The following is a 15787-nucleotide window of genomic DNA, read 5'->3' on the forward strand; positions in this document are numbered from 1 at the left end:
AAGGAGAATATTGTGTATAAAATTATCCACAATTATATTGTATGTAGATTCTATTGTGTATCAATAGGTATTGTGTTATACAGTGCATAAAATTATATTGATAAAGGATTAACAAATAACAGATTAACATAGCAAATAAAGTATTAAATCAGAGTTTTAAACATAACAGATAATATATTCAATGGTATATTTTAAGAACATCGCTTGATTCTTTCAAAATTGTTACTTTCTACTGCTTTTATTTATGTCCTTTAAAGGGGATGCAATTTTATGCCAATGGTCTACTGGGGCTTGGGTAAAACACTTCAAACATTTACACTTAGGTAAATGTAAAACTGATGAAATTTACAATTGTATGAATTTGGCAGATTATGTGCCTGGTCATGTCACTGGTCAAGATTGTCAATGGTAATCTGCAGAAATCTGTAATCTGTAATCTTCAGCACTGTAATAAGATCACTTAGAAGTAAAGAATGGAACGGCAACCTGATAAAAACAAGTGGAGGGCAGACCATGTAGCTTTGCTTAATCTGGTATATAGTAGTGATTGTAAAGAGCAGCGTCCCTGAAGAGCTACTGTCTGAATTCTAGTGGGAGATTAAATTCTGTGTGTCAGAGGGGTGAGTGTTCAGCTGTTCAGGATCACAAACTGTTCTGGCAATGTACACTGAATTCAGCTACAAACACTAAGAGCCAAACTTTTAATGGAGAATATTAGGTCAGAATTGAAAATAATACAGAAGAATTAACAAAATGTTGGCTGGAATAATATGGACAACTCAAAAAAAGTAATATTTAATTCAAAACTAAACGCAAATGGACATTTACAAATCCAACTGCAAACTCAAATTTACTCATCAAAAAGCAACAAAGTGCCATGAAAAAAATTAAACTTTACATCATGTTTGGCTCACTTAGGTTAAAAAAAACTAAGTATAAAAGAGTAAAAATAAGCCATCAACATTCAGTAATGAAAATGGACACTCAGAATGTATGCAAACAATAATAGACTTATGTAAATTAGAATCTGTTCAATCCAAACACAAAAGTGTAATTTTGGTAGTAATTCATTCAGACACAGTGGTGATAAAGAAATTGCTCAGTCTGGTAATTTGAGGAAAAAGTCTATTTATAGGTGAATTTTGGCCCTTTTTCATAGAAGCTTCCATGTTCATTTTCTGAAATCATTTCACAGAAACCTTCTAATTCATCAGTGCTCGAGAATCACATGGTTGTTTCTTCCCACTCCAATTCCACATCACCTATAAGAAAATTCGGAGAAAGGTCAATGTTACCAACATCCATCAACATATTCTATAACTACAGAAGTACACAGTGGAAGCTTATGTTGCAGTATTTCCCAAGCCTCCTGTTTCACAAACAGCAATAATGACTTTGATTGGTGCCATCCATTTGATTCTCGAACAACCTCCTATCTTCAGGAGCAGTAGTTGAAATAGAATTGGTGCTCCTAAAAGTTCACTGCAGATTTTGATAGAGAAAGGATATTAAATTGATCTTATCTGCACTATAAAATACATGTTACCTATTACTGAACTAAATAGCTTAAGAGGGGTCACTGATAGTTACATGAAATGCAGACTATTACCTAAGAGAAAAATACAGATCATAACATTATAACATTATCCCTTTCTGCTTTGTGTATTATGAGTTATGTAATAGAAATGCACCCGCATTAAAAGGATAATTTGAGAAGCTATTTTAAATGTTTTGAGAAACTAATTACTGAAAACAAATAAAAGAAACACTCATTTTTATTGTATTTCTTTTAAACCCTTTATTACTCCAGTTAGGTCCCCAATTCTGCCCTCTCCTGCAGCTGTGAAGGTGCCTCCAAGGTTCCTATCAATTCCATTCTGTGACTGGGCCAACAGTAGGATAGTTGGACTTGCACTACGAGCTTTTCTTTCTGGTGTGAATGACAGTGATTTGAATTCTGCTCAGTGAATGGGATTGCACATGTCACTTCTCACACACTGTTCACACATGCTATCAGAAACACTTTATATATATAAAGGTACAGTACTCTTCTTTACCATTGATATATTTCCAGAGCACATCTGGCCACTGGCAGTGTTATAAACAGAACAACAGAAAGTTGATCATTGATCGCCAAGTCAAAAAGTACCCATATGTGAGGCTATGGGACTGGTAATATGACAGAAAGGTATTTGCTGAGGATACAACTAAATTAGTACGCGGCTCTCACATTCTACAATTGTGTTCGTCCGTGCATAACATTAAAAACATATTGCAATATATTTAGCTACTTTATGAGTTATATGGAAATACAGGGCAGCTCATTAGAACATCTAAAGCGCAGAACATCCAACTTCTGGGTCTGATTAGCTAGTTTCCTGCATTAAAACAAGGCCAACTTTGAACTTCTCGAGTTGCTACATACAGGAAGCTTCGTTGATGTCACTTTCCATGCACTGCGTATGCATGCTGTGTGTAGGAAGTGCCACCAATGTCACTACCTGCAGCCTGCACTTGCATTTTATGTGTATTTGTAGCAGGTTGCTGTGGACATCACTTCACCAAGGAAGTTACATCGGTACTTCTTGTATAAAGGTTGCATGTGCTACATGGAGGAAGTGATATCAGTAGTGACCTAATGACCCAGAAATTAGTCATTTTTCTACACTACATAATAATCTGACTTCTGAGATATTGAATCTAAATGACTGTTATATAATACGGTTCTTCTGTAGTACAAGGTTTTGTGTTATGCATTCAGTTTCACCAATTTTCTTTATTACCTTCCATTGCATCCAGGGAGTCCATTTTTGCAAAGCAGAATAATTTACAAACCACAGTGAACGACTGTTGCCTTTATTGTTCAGGAGATCCACAGCACATTGGTGTAAAAACATGTACTGCCCCTGCATTCAATGTAATAGCAAAACGAGAAATGTTACAAATTAGACAAAACCCAAATTGCAGCAAAAATAGTTTTAAAAAAGGTTTTAATTTCCGCATTAGTGCGGCAAATTATAACAATATGACTTAAGATAAATGTTCCTAACTATGATAAATAACTAGGATTCCACTTTTAAAACATGTACATTTGTGCAACATTATTGGATGAGTGTTTCATTTATTTTCCTAATCAGAAGGTAATACGAGGTATCACTGTCAGTAACCAAATAACCCGCACACTATATCTTGACTGTGGAAGTGTGTTGTTGCTGTCAGATGTCACACTGAAAGGCAGCTGAGTGTTTGAGAGAAGGATGATTCAAGGTTTCTGAACTGGGTCTAACATGGGTCAGCTGCTGGGAAACATCATTTGTATTTAATCACACAAGGCTGTATTATATTGAGGATTTGTAACTCAAAGACTCCCAACCCAATTCATATATTTATGAAAATCAGAAACACAATTGTTGTTATTGTAGATAAATACGGTCTCCCAAGTTGTCAAGTGACTAATACATTTGTCCGTACCATGTCTTGAGGGAAAATACAATACAATTTATATTTATTTAGTGCCTTTCACATCAGGGAGCACTTCACACAGTTGGCTGAGCACCTGAATTGTGTGTGTGGGGTGGGAAGAAACTGAGTGGGGGGGTTGTTCACTGAGGGTAGGTACATTTGTTGGTATAGGTAAAATCTGTATAACAACAACAACTTACACTTGTACATCACCTTTCACGTTGGAAAGACGTCCCAGGGCGCTGAACAATCAGGTGTTTTGGAGCCGATAAAGATAAAGCCTTATCTTTATAAAAATACCTTAGTCATATATGTAGCCTGAATCCCATTCAGTTTCTTATCAAAACCACTTTGATTTCTTTGCACTCGCTGTATTAATCATCTCTTGACTCGTAACAGAGCCCCCTATCCTCCATTACTCCCACACTTACTGGCTGCATTGAATAGCGGGAAACAGCATCCTGACCAGTTGATGCAATCGCACTTACCATCTGGCTGCATTGAACCATGGAAGACGTAGTCTTGATCAGTTTGATGCATGCGCCGAAGAACGGCATTTCTCGTAATTCATTGCGATTCTAATGTTTGCCGGTAAGTGCGCATGCGGCGATGAATCAAGACACATCGAACTGTGGGAAACACGTAGTGTTACCCATCATTGCATGCGCAATTACCGGCTGTGTTGACAAAGTACCGCATGCTCACTTACAAGATGAAATGAATTACACATGCGCAGTGTAGAATATTTAATAAATTGGATTTTAAAAGATTTATGCAGGTTGCCTGCAACTCAGACTTCGCATAAGTCATATTAAGTTTCATGTGAGTTTTACTCTTATATGAGTTTTATTCTGGGGCCCTGCCCTGCATGAGGGGCGTTATATAATTGCAAGTTGTTGTTATTATTGTACTTTCAAATGTCTGGAATCCCTGTAACGTTGTAAACTCAGGGTATGGGTTTCAAACTATGGATATTTTGACATACAAATAGGTGGTGGATAGGAATCAAGATAATCTGGTGCATACTTGTGAATATCTAGTTGCCAAAGTAGATGTTTTCTTATTTTCTTACCAAGTTCTGCACCATGCACATTCGTTTCAATTTCGTAAGTCTGCCACTAATCCAAAAATGTCCACAAAGTCGTGGTGGTTCACATGCTGTATAAGGTGATCAAGGTGCAATAAAGACTCCAGTCCTGCCCTACTCCAGCACTGAGGGTTAAAGGAACAAACACAAATCATGTGTGGCTAATATTTTGAGGGCTATATGGACTAGATATTTCTGAAACTCCTTACAAATAGTGCAATAATATTTTTTTCACTGTATGCTTGAAATAAAATTAAATGCAACCAGTTCCTCCTATTGGGTCTTGTACTTAAAGCTCTAATAACATATTTGTCCAATAAATAATAATAATAATAATCCTTGCATTTGATATCACGCTTTTCACATCGGGAGGACGTCCCAAAGCGCTTCACAGAACATACTGTAAAGTGAATTGACTGTGTATTTGTGGCCGAACGCGACAGCCAATTGCGCACAGCAATGTCCCACAAACAGTCATAGATTGAAAATGACCAATTTGTTATTGTTTTGGGTTTTTGGAGGGATTATTATTAGGCTCTGTGTGGAGTAAGGAAACTTGCCCAAGGTTTCGTCCTCTGCCTGGAATTGAACTCAGGTCTCTCGCTTGCAAAGCGAGTGCTCTAACCACTGAGCTACAGGACTCCACATTGAGTTTTCAGGCGTATTTTCTATTCCTGATTGTAACTTCAAGGATTATTAGGATTATCCTTGTAAATTCAAGGATTATTCTGCAGGTCATTTCATCTTTGTAATGATGTTTTTAAAAATAAATTTCTCATCATTAAAGGATCATTGAAATTTTAACATGTCCAACATGATATTAGTTTAGAAGTTGGTGATTAGTGTTGAAAAATACTTGGTATATACATTAGTGTGAATATAATATGTGATAAGTTGCATTTGTTTATTAAGTTGTTGAGAACCTAGCCTACAGATGTCAATGAAGCATTCTATTCCATTTGTAAAGGAATTGCACTTTTGCAATCTTTGGCCAACAAAAAAACAATTTATGTCAAAATGCATTGAGCACATTTGCATTTGATTTTATTTAGTGCATAACATAAAGAATTTTTTTTACTTATTATTTGTAAATGTGTTACAGAAATAGTCAATATAGCAACCCAAGGAATTAATAAGTTTCCTTACTTTGTACTATTATTAATAAACATTTTCAAATTCAGTATAGCTTTCCAGTTTTATACCATGTGTATAAAATTGCATGAAATTGTATAAACATGTATATAAAATTGCCACAAGAAACAAATTAATCTCCTGTACATATTTTTACCTGCAATGTGCAACAATAGGTGTGCTATCATTGGCCCTGGATGCTCGAATTAGTTTCACAAAATGAATCAAAGTTGTGCTGCACTCAGGAACTCCATGTTCAGGCCAAGAAGAAAAGTTGAAATGCCTCACCATCATATAATCACCATCCTGTCCAAAACAGGTATTGTATTAAAACAATAAAGAAGGTGTCAATACAAGAACTCAAAATACCAGTAAGAATATGCTGTGTCAACTATATCTGGCAATTACGAAGGATTCAGTTTTTGCTGAGAATGGTAAAAGTAATTTTATCTGTTTGAAAAATGTTGCGCACAAAGTTTTATTCAGAATGCATTTTTAAAATGCCCCTGTGTTTTTTGATCATTTCATGTTGTAAACAGAACAGAACTTTACAACATAGAAGAAGGCCATTTGGAAGTTAAATCCAATGAGATCACAGAGTTAGTCCATTTGCATGTTTGTATTATGGATAAAGCTAATAAAAAATATATAATTTTTAACAATAGCACAAAAGAGGAATGGAGATACCAGTAAATTATCAATCATATTTTCAGCTTCTGTTTGTTGATGATTTAGTTTGTGATTACTGCTGAATCAGCACCACACAATGACACTTATAGGAATATATAACTTCAGATGATTCAAGCGGAACAGAGCAAGTTCATCTAAAGTATTCAATACATTTTCCTACAACTTATTTTGTTTCAATCTTTGTTGAAGCAATTACATTTTCCAAAATATAACATGAAATCACTGTATATTTCAGTCCAGTTGATTCAAAATTCAACATACAAAACTATTCTGGGATGTTCAACAGTGTGATACCGAATGCATTTTGCAGTTACAGAAATAGAAATTATGCCCAGGAAAAATGGACCGAAATAAAGCATATGACACATTTTAGGATTGTTTCCCTCAACATTATACCCGAATATTATCTCTGTTAGTGTTGTTTGAATCAAGTTCCATTTGGTTGTATCTATTTCCATTGGGTAGGCAATCAATGACGGTTCTTTTAAATGGGTATGGGATGTTTACCATTCAATATGTTGGCAAGTGGTAGGAAACGAACGCCACACTCCACTTTTCTTGGGGATCGGCTTACATTTTTTCATAATGGTTATTGCTGATGCCAGCAAAGGACTAGGAAACCAAGAGATGGGTATTTGATCAGGGGTCGATAGTGACCCAAGTGATGAGAGGTCAGTTCATTCTGGTGACAACTAGTTCATAGATTCTTCCCAGGAACCATAACCTCTACCTCATAAAACACCTGCTGGGGATAGCAGTAGCCTAGATTTATTACTTTCTGATTTATTTGAAACCTACAGACATGCACAATTCCTTACATAGATGGAAGCAAATATTTCTGCTGAGGTTGTATTTTTACTGGGTATTAAATACAGTCTATTGCAACACGTCTGCACATAGTTTAAAAAGTTCTAACCTGCTACCAACTCTGATACGTAAGGTTGGATAAGCCAGGCTGGGAATGGTTTGTCACATGGTAAAGATTCAGTTCTGAGAAAGTGCATATGTGATCTATCTGTCAGGTCATGTATAGTATTATGTAAAGAGTACATTACTTGCAGAGCATTGGTTCCTGAAAAATTTCAAAGTGTTATGTGATTCATGGTAAATAAATGATCTCATGACTATGTCTTGCAATGCTACTAAAACCTATTTATAGTATAAAAAGGTCCAATGATTCAGTTCACGTAATATATAATTGGGCAGAATGACTTGTTTTGCTGCAGATTTCTTTTTTTAAAAATAAATCTTAGACCATTAATAAGTGATAGAGTGACCCTTTAAACAACAAATAGGATTACATAATGAAAACCGTACTCCCTTGTACAAAATGTGTCACAAATTAGTACAGAACTCCAGTAACATATATATTTACCTTTTCAATTTTTAGTTCTCGTGTAGTCCAATCTGCCTGAATGTCCTCTGTTATCTTACTGATTACAATATTTCCAAATACAGACACTGGCTTGTTGTCCTCAGGCCAATACTGGTGACATCGTATGTAAATTAACATAACTTTATTAATCAAGCATATTGAAATTTACTGTACAATATACATTTATGTAGCACCTTTCTTGTCGGGAGGGCCTCAACTGCAGGCAAGGCATCCGAACTATGAAGTAGGAGCTGATGGGAGAGGGGGAAAATGACGGAAAGTTTCGTCAAAGAGGTCAGTCTTTAGGATTTGTACATGGCAGGGAGGGAGCGTGCAAGTCGGAGGGACTCTGGGATGGAGTTCCAGAGAGCAGGGGCAGAAATGTCTGAAAGCTCGGCCAGTGACGCTGGGGTGGATAGGGTGGGAGACATAAAACAGGGCAGGGACATGAAGCAGGTAAGTGTTTCCTGAGCGATGATAATATGAAGTAATATATATATATACACACACATATCTATATACATATTTACACACACAGGGTTTGCATTTATGTAATCAAATTAGGAATCAATTCTAAAGAGATATGTGAATAATTCTTAAGGGTAATTGAATCATCAAAAAAATCATGCTGAAAGATCTTGCCGGTCAAGTTAGCTAATCAATTTGGATTAATGCTGTTTGGATAAATAGTTCATCTTATGCTGTTGGCTGAAAATAGCAACGGTTTCACTGTTATTGTAATGGCATAGCAACCATTACTGTTTTTAACTACCAGCATAAAACAGATCCCCACCGGCCCTTGCAGGGACCGGCCCTTGCAGGGACCGGCCCTTGCAGGGACCGGCCCTTGCAGGGACCGGCCCTTGCAGGGACCGGCCCTTGCAGGGACCGGCCCTTGCAGGGACCGGCCCTTGCAGGGACCGGCCCTTGCAGGGACCGGCCCTTGCAGGGACCGGCCCTTGCAGGGACCGGCCCTTGCAGGGACCGGCCCTTGCAGGGACCGGCCCTTGCAGGGACCGGCCCTTGCAGGGACCGGCCCTTGCAGGGACCGGCCCTTGCAGGGACCGGCCCTTGCAGGGACCGGCCCTTGCAGGGACCGGCCCTTGCAGGGACCGGCCCTTGCAGGGACCGGCCCTTGCAGGGACCGGCCCTTGCAGGGACCGGCCCTTGCAGGGACCGGCCCTTGCAGGGACCGGCCCTTGCAGGGACCGGCCCTTGCAGGGACCGGCCCTTGCAGGGACCGGCCCTTGCAGGGACCGGCCCTTGCAGGGACCGGCCCTTGCAGGGACCGGCCCTTGCAGGGACCGGCCCTTGCAGGGACCGGCCCTTGCAGGGACCGGCCCTTGCAGGGACCGGCCCTTGCAGGGACCGGCCCTTGCAGGGACCGGCCCTTGCAGGGACCGGCCCTTGCAGGGACCGGCCCTTGCAGGGACCGGCCCTTGCAGGGACCGGCCCTTGCAGGGACCGGCCCTTGCAGGGACCGGCCCTTGCAGGGACCGGCCCTTGCAGGGACCGGCCCTTGCAGGGACCGGCCCTTGCAGGGACCGGCCCTTGCAGGGACCGGCCCTTGCAGGGACCGGCCCTTGCAGGGACCGGCCCTTGCAGGGACCGGCCCTTGCAGGGACCGGCCCTTGCAGGGACCGGCCCTTGCAGGGACCGGCCCTTGCAGGGACCGGCCCTTGCAGGGACCGGCCCTTGCAGGGACCGGCCCTTGCAGGGACCGGCCCTTGCAGGGACCGGCCCTTGCAGGGACCGGCCCTTGCAGGGACCGGCCCTTGCAGGGACCGGCCCTTGCAGGGACCGGCCCTTGCAGGGACCGGCCCTTGCAGGGACCGGCCCTTGCAGGGACCGGCCCTTGCAGGGACCGGCCCTTGCAGGGACCGGCCCTTGCAGGGACCGGCCCTTGCAGGGACCGGCCCTTGCAGGGACCGGCCCTTGCAGGGACCGGCCCTTGCAGGGACCGGCCCTTGCAGGGACCGGCCCTTGCAGGGACCGGCCCTTGCAGGGACCGGCCCTTGCAGGGACCGGCCCTTGCAGGGACCGGCCCTTGCAGGGACCGGCCCTTGCAGGGACCGGCCCTTGCAGGGACCGGCCCTTGCAGGGACCGGCCCTTGCAGGGACCGGCCCTTGCAGGGACCGGCCCTTGCAGGGACCGGCCCTTGCAGGGACCGGCCCTTGCAGGGACCGGCCCTTGCAGGGACCGGCCCTTGCAGGGACCGGCCCTTGCAGGGACCGGCCCTTGCAGGGACCGGCCCTTGCAGGGACCGGCCCTTGCAGGGACCGGCCCTTGCAGGGACCGGCCCTTGCAGGGACCGGCCCTTGCAGGGACCGGCCCTTGCAGGGACCGGCCCTTGCAGGGACCGGCCCTTGCAGGGACCGGCCCTTGCAGGGACCGGCCCTTGCAGGGACCGGCCCTTGCAGGGACCGGCCCTTGCAGGGACCGGCCCTTGCAGGGACCGGCCCTTGCAGGGACCGGCCCTTGCAGGGACCGGCCCTTGCAGGGACCGGCCCTTGCAGGGACCGGCCCTTGCAGGGACCGGCCCTTGCAGGGACCGGCCCTTGCAGGGACCGGCCCTTGCAGGGACCGGCCCTTGCAGGGACCGGCCCTTGCAGGGACCGGCCCTTGCAGGGACCGGCCCTTGCAGGGACCGGCCCTTGCAGGGACCGGCCCTTGCAGGGACCGGCCCTTGCAGGGACCGGCCCTTGCAGGGACCGGCCCTTGCAGGGACCGGCCCTTGCAGGGACCGGCCCTTGCAGGGACCGGCCCTTGCAGGGACCGGCCCTTGCAGGGACCGGCCCTTGCAGGGACCGGCCCTTGCAGGGACCGGCCCTTGCAGGGACCGGCCCTTGCAGGGACCGGCCCTTGCAGGGACCGGCCCTTGCAGGGACCGGCCCTTGCAGGGACCGGCCCTTGCAGGGACCGGCCCTTGCAGGGACCGGCCCTTGCAGGGACCGGCCCTTGCAGGGACCGGCCCTTGCAGGGACCGGCCCTTGCAGGGACCGGCCCTTGCAGGGACCGGCCCTTGCAGGGACCGGCCCTTGCAGGGACCGGCCCTTGCAGGGACCGGCCCTTGCAGGGACCGGCCCTTGCAGGGACCGGCCCTTGCAGGGACCGGCCCTTGCAGGGACCGGCCCTTGCAGGGACCGGCCCTTGCAGGGACCGGCCCTTGCAGGGACCGGCCCTTGCAGGGACCGGCCCTTGCAGGGACCGGCCCTTGCAGGGACCGGCCCTTGCAGGGACCGGCCCTTGCAGGGACCGGCCCTTGCAGGGACCGGCCCTTGCAGGGACCGGCCCTTGCAGGGACCGGCCCTTGCAGGGACCGGCCCTTGCAGGGACCGGCCCTTGCAGGGACCGGCCCTTGCAGGGACCGGCCCTTGCAGGGACCGGCCCTTGCAGGGACCGGCCCTTGCAGGGACCGGCCCTTGCAGGGACCGGCCCTTGCAGGGACCGGCCCTTGCAGGGACCGGCCCTTGCAGGGACCGGCCCTTGCAGGGACCGGCCCTTGCAGGGACCGGCCCTTGCAGGGACCGGCCCTTGCAGGGACCGGCCCTTGCAGGGACCGGCCCTTGCAGGGACCGGCCCTTGCAGGGACCGGCCCTTGCAGGGACCGGCCCTTGCAGGGACCGGCCCTTGCAGGGACCGGCCCTTGCAGGGACCGGCCCTTGCAGGGACCGGCCCTTGCAGGGACCGGCCCTTGCAGGGACCGGCCCTTGCAGGGACCGGCCCTTGCAGGGACCGGCCCTTGCAGGGACCGGCCCTTGCAGGGACCGGCCCTTGCAGGGACCGGCCCTTGCAGGGACCGGCCCTTGCAGGGACCGGCCCTTGCAGGGACCGGCCCTTGCAGGGACCGGCCCTTGCAGGGACCGGCCCTTGCAGGGACCGGCCCTTGCAGGGACCGGCCCTTGCAGGGACCGGCCCTTGCAGGGACCGGCCCTTGCAGGGACCGGCCCTTGCAGGGACCGGCCCTTGCAGGGACCGGCCCTTGCAGGGACCGGCCCTTGCAGGGACCGGCCCTTGCAGGGACCGGCCCTTGCAGGGACCGGCCCTTGCAGGGACCGGCCCTTGCAGGGACCGGCCCTTGCAGGGACCGGCCCTTGCAGGGACCGGCCCTTGCAGGGACCGGCCCTTGCAGGGACCGGCCCTTGCAGGGACCGGCCCTTGCAGGGACCGGCCCTTGCAGGGACCGGCCCTTGCAGGGACCGGCCCTTGCAGGGACCGGCCCTTGCAGGGACCGGCCCTTGCAGGGACCGGCCCTTGCAGGGACCGGCCCTTGCAGGGACCGGCCCTTGCAGGGACCGGCCCTTGCAGGGACCGGCCCTTGCAGGGACCGGCCCTTGCAGGGACCGGCCCTTGCAGGGACCGGCCCTTGCAGGGACCGGCCCTTGCAGGGACCGGCCCTTGCAGGGACCGGCCCTTGCAGGGACCGGCCCTTGCAGGGACCGGCCCTTGCAGGGACCGGCCCTTGCAGGGACCGGCCCTTGCAGGGACCGGCCCTTGCAGGGACCGGCCCTTGCAGGGACCGGCCCTTGCAGGGACCGGCCCTTGCAGGGACCGGCCCTTGCAGGGACCGGCCCTTGCAGGGACCGGCCCTTGCAGGGACCGGCCCTTGCAGGGACCGGCCCTTGCAGGGACCGGCCCTTGCAGGGACCGGCCCTTGCAGGGACCGGCCCTTGCAGGGACCGGCCCTTGCAGGGACCGGCCCTTGCAGGGACCGGCCCTTGCAGGGACCGGCCCTTGCAGGGACCGGCCCTTGCAGGGACCGGCCCTTGCAGGGACCGGCCCTTGCAGGGACCGGCCCTTGCAGGGACCGGCCCTTGCAGGGACCGGCCCTTGCAGGGACCGGCCCTTGCAGGGACCGGCCCTTGCAGGGACCGGCCCTTGCAGGGACCGGCCCTTGCAGGGACCGGCCCAAGGGTGGGGTGACTGGCAGGGAGGGCGTGGCGGGGCGTGTCGGATTGCCTGGTCCCACCCACCCGCCTCCTGCACTCGGTGACTGGCAGGGAGGGCGCGGCGAGGCGGCGCGGATTGCCTGGTGCCCCTCCTCCCCGCCCCCTGCACTCTTTGACTGGCAGGGATGGCGGGGCGTTTCGGGGCGGATTGCCTGGTGCGCCTCCCCCCCCCGCCTCCTGCACTCGGTGCAGCGCCATGTGTGGGAGAGATGCTGTTGTGATCCTTTCCGTAGCGAGAACCCCAATAGGTAACACAGAGAGAGCAGCGCCACTGCCGGACACTGGGGGGGATCCCCGGACACTGGGGGGGACCCCCGGACACTGGGGGGACCCCCGGACACTGGGACCCCCGGACACTGGGGACCCCCGGACACTGGGGGTGTGTGTGTGTGTGTGGAGGCGCTGCTCTGGAGGCGGATTTCCTGCAAACAGCTGAAGGATAATTGAAGTTGTTTGTGCGGGGCCTTAACCATCACTATTACCATCACCACAGCCCCCCCCCCCAGCCCCCTGCCCCCCAGCCCCCTCCCCCCCTGCCCCCTGCCCCCCAGCCCCCCCAGCCCCTGCCCCCCCCAGCCCCCCGCCCCCCCCCCCTGCACCCCCCAGCCCCCCCCAGCCCCTCCCAGCCCCCCAGCCCCCAGCCCCTCCCCAGCCCCCCAGCCCCCCCCTCCCAGCCCCCCCCCAGCCCCTGCCCCCCCTCACCCCCCCAGCCCCCAGCCCCTCCCGCCCCCCCCAGCCCCAGCCCCCCCCAGCCCCCCCAGCCCCCCCCCCCCCTGCCCCCCCCAGCCCTGCCCCCCCCAGCCCCCAGCCCCCCCCAGCCCCTGCCCCCCCCAGCCCCTGCCCCCCCAGCCCCCTGCCCCCCCAGCCCCAGCCCCCCTGCACCCCCAGCCCCCTGCCCCCCCCAGCCCCCAGCCCCCAGCCCCCCCCCCCCCAGCCCCCTGCCCCCCCCAGCCCCCTGCCCCCCCCCAGCCCCTCCCCCCCCAGCCCCTGCCAGCCCCCTGCCCCCCCCCTGCCCCCCCTGCACCCCCAATATTGGGCTGTTTAAGGAAAACAAATCTCGACGACTTGCAGGAAAGTCATGGAATCAAATCCTCCACGTGTCTTTTATTTTAACGCGTGCAAAACGCGTTGTGTGCATTGTTTTAAAACCTCCGCTTATTAATTCTGGTTTCTTGAGGACTGAACAGATGCCGTTCGGATTCAGGTCTTTAATAGCACTTTTCTGTCACCAGTAAACGTGGACTTGTGCGCGACCGTTCCACAAGATACTTGTCTCTGCCATTAATAAGCCATTCTTCTCTCCGGCCCTCACTAAGCACTTTAATCCTGGCTTGGGCACGTGTGGAGGTGGCAGTGCTGGGAATTGGCTGCTTGTCTCTGTTCTTATGAAGCGTACCTTTTAGAGTAAGGGCTGCTCTCATTAGAGACTCCTGGATTTATTAGCACAGCTCCCGTGTCTATTTAACTGTGTCTCTCTCGGGACAGGCAGCAACTGTGCAGCCACTCACACATCCTGATTGTTCTTCACTCAATGGCACCATTCTCCTGCCATCAGCTGCTCAAGCAAATTCAAGAGTTGGATATGATCTGCATGTGGCATGTTCTGCTAAATCGTATTTGTTTAAAACACGAACGAAACGGCATCGTTTTACAAGGTGCAAGCGATGCCTAATCAATGTTCATGCTTGTTCTTTCAGTGTTTTGACATTGCACGCATTGTGTGGAAACAGCTTCACGGGAAACTTACCACGGGTTTAATGCACATTTTCCTCTTGGTTATGTTATGCTATTAATAACGCTCTTTGCATTTGGTGTAGCTTCTTATCACATCAGAAGCACCCCTCAAAGCACAATTGCGCACAGCAATGTCCCACAAACAACCATCAAACCTGTGCCCAATTTTATTTGGCGGATTGGTTAGCCAGGACCCCGAGAGAAACTCAAATAGTGTCATGGGATCTTTACAACAACAACTTGCATTTATGCAGTGCCCTTCACCAGGGGCAGCATCCCGGAGCACTTGAACATCTCGGCAGGCAGGACCTCAGTATAACGTTACATCTGAAGGACTGCACCTCCCACAACACAACAACCTCCCCACCCCTGCCCCAGGACTGCATTGGAAAGTCAGTTTTGACTATGTGAGTTCGAGTTCCAACATGGGAATTGAACCCACAACCTTCTGACTCAGAGGCGAGAGCGCAACCACTGAGCCAAACTGACACAACTACTTCAATATGTGTAAATGCCATTGATGATGCATGCAATGTTTTAAGTATTCTGCTAGATCAATATTGAAAAAATGAGCGGCAGTTCTGTTAACAGGTTTCATGTCTACCAGCAATACCTTAATGAAGTCTTCAAAGCATTAAACTCCCTTCCCATTCTTTGTTTCAACAGGCGCAAAGTCACGTACTTCTTAGAATGCAACCAGATTACTGTTAAAAGTCATATGACTTTTAATGAAAGACTCTGAAGACTTATTTTTCTTTGTTAGTCAGGAATCTGACGCTCACTGAAACCTGTTGCTGTTTTAATATTTCCAGGTTCAGCTACTGTACTCAGAGTTTCTATTTCTGGAGTGCACAAATGGTTCCCCAGAGGAGGAACTAAGGTATTAAGGGCCTGAAAACTGATTATTTTCCAAAAAATAGGAATAATCCTATAGTTATAAATAGGTGTATTAGATATAAAGTACTACATTGCTGTATCCTGTCACTATCCTGTCACAAACTATAAAGTGCAACTTTTAATGTTAAAATAAATGAAATACCTAATACTCAATGATCACAAGCAACATAAAAATCTGATAAGATTTGATCAATAAGGTGTTCAGATATAAAAAATGCTGTAATGTTATTGTGGGCTTTCTTGGTCAGCCAGGTGTCTGACATGTGCAACAACAACTTGTATTTAGATGGTGTCTTTCATGCAGGGTAGCGTCCAGGAGAGCTTGACAGTGGTGGAGTCTGACACCAAGCCAAGGGGAGAGGAAGGGGACTGTAAACAAGCTGAAAAAGGAAAGTCCTTAGGCAGGATTTGAAAGTGGGGAGGAAGGGGGCAAGGCAGAGGGATTGAGGGAGAGCGTTCCA

The 15787-nt window shown here is 49.8% G+C and overlaps 1 long non-coding RNA gene across 1 annotated transcript; it reads right to left on the minus strand.

Moving 5' to 3' along the window:
- Positions 1–1035: 1035 nt before the first annotated feature.
- LOC121849234 lies at positions 1036–4558 on the minus strand. Its single transcript, XR_006085165.1, has 3 exons — positions 4535–4558; positions 2784–2906; positions 1036–1262 (listed from the first exon to the last, which is right to left on the minus strand). It is a non-coding gene; the product is annotated as an uncharacterized LOC121849234 (long non-coding RNA).
- Between the last annotated feature and the right edge of the window lie 11229 nt (positions 4559–15787).

Source organism: Callorhinchus milii, unplaced genomic scaffold, assembly GCF_018977255.1.
Source record: "Callorhinchus milii isolate IMCB2004 unplaced genomic scaffold, IMCB_Cmil_1.0 Scaffold5, whole genome shotgun sequence".
NCBI lineage: Eukaryota > Metazoa > Chordata > Chondrichthyes > Chimaeriformes > Callorhinchidae > Callorhinchus > Callorhinchus milii.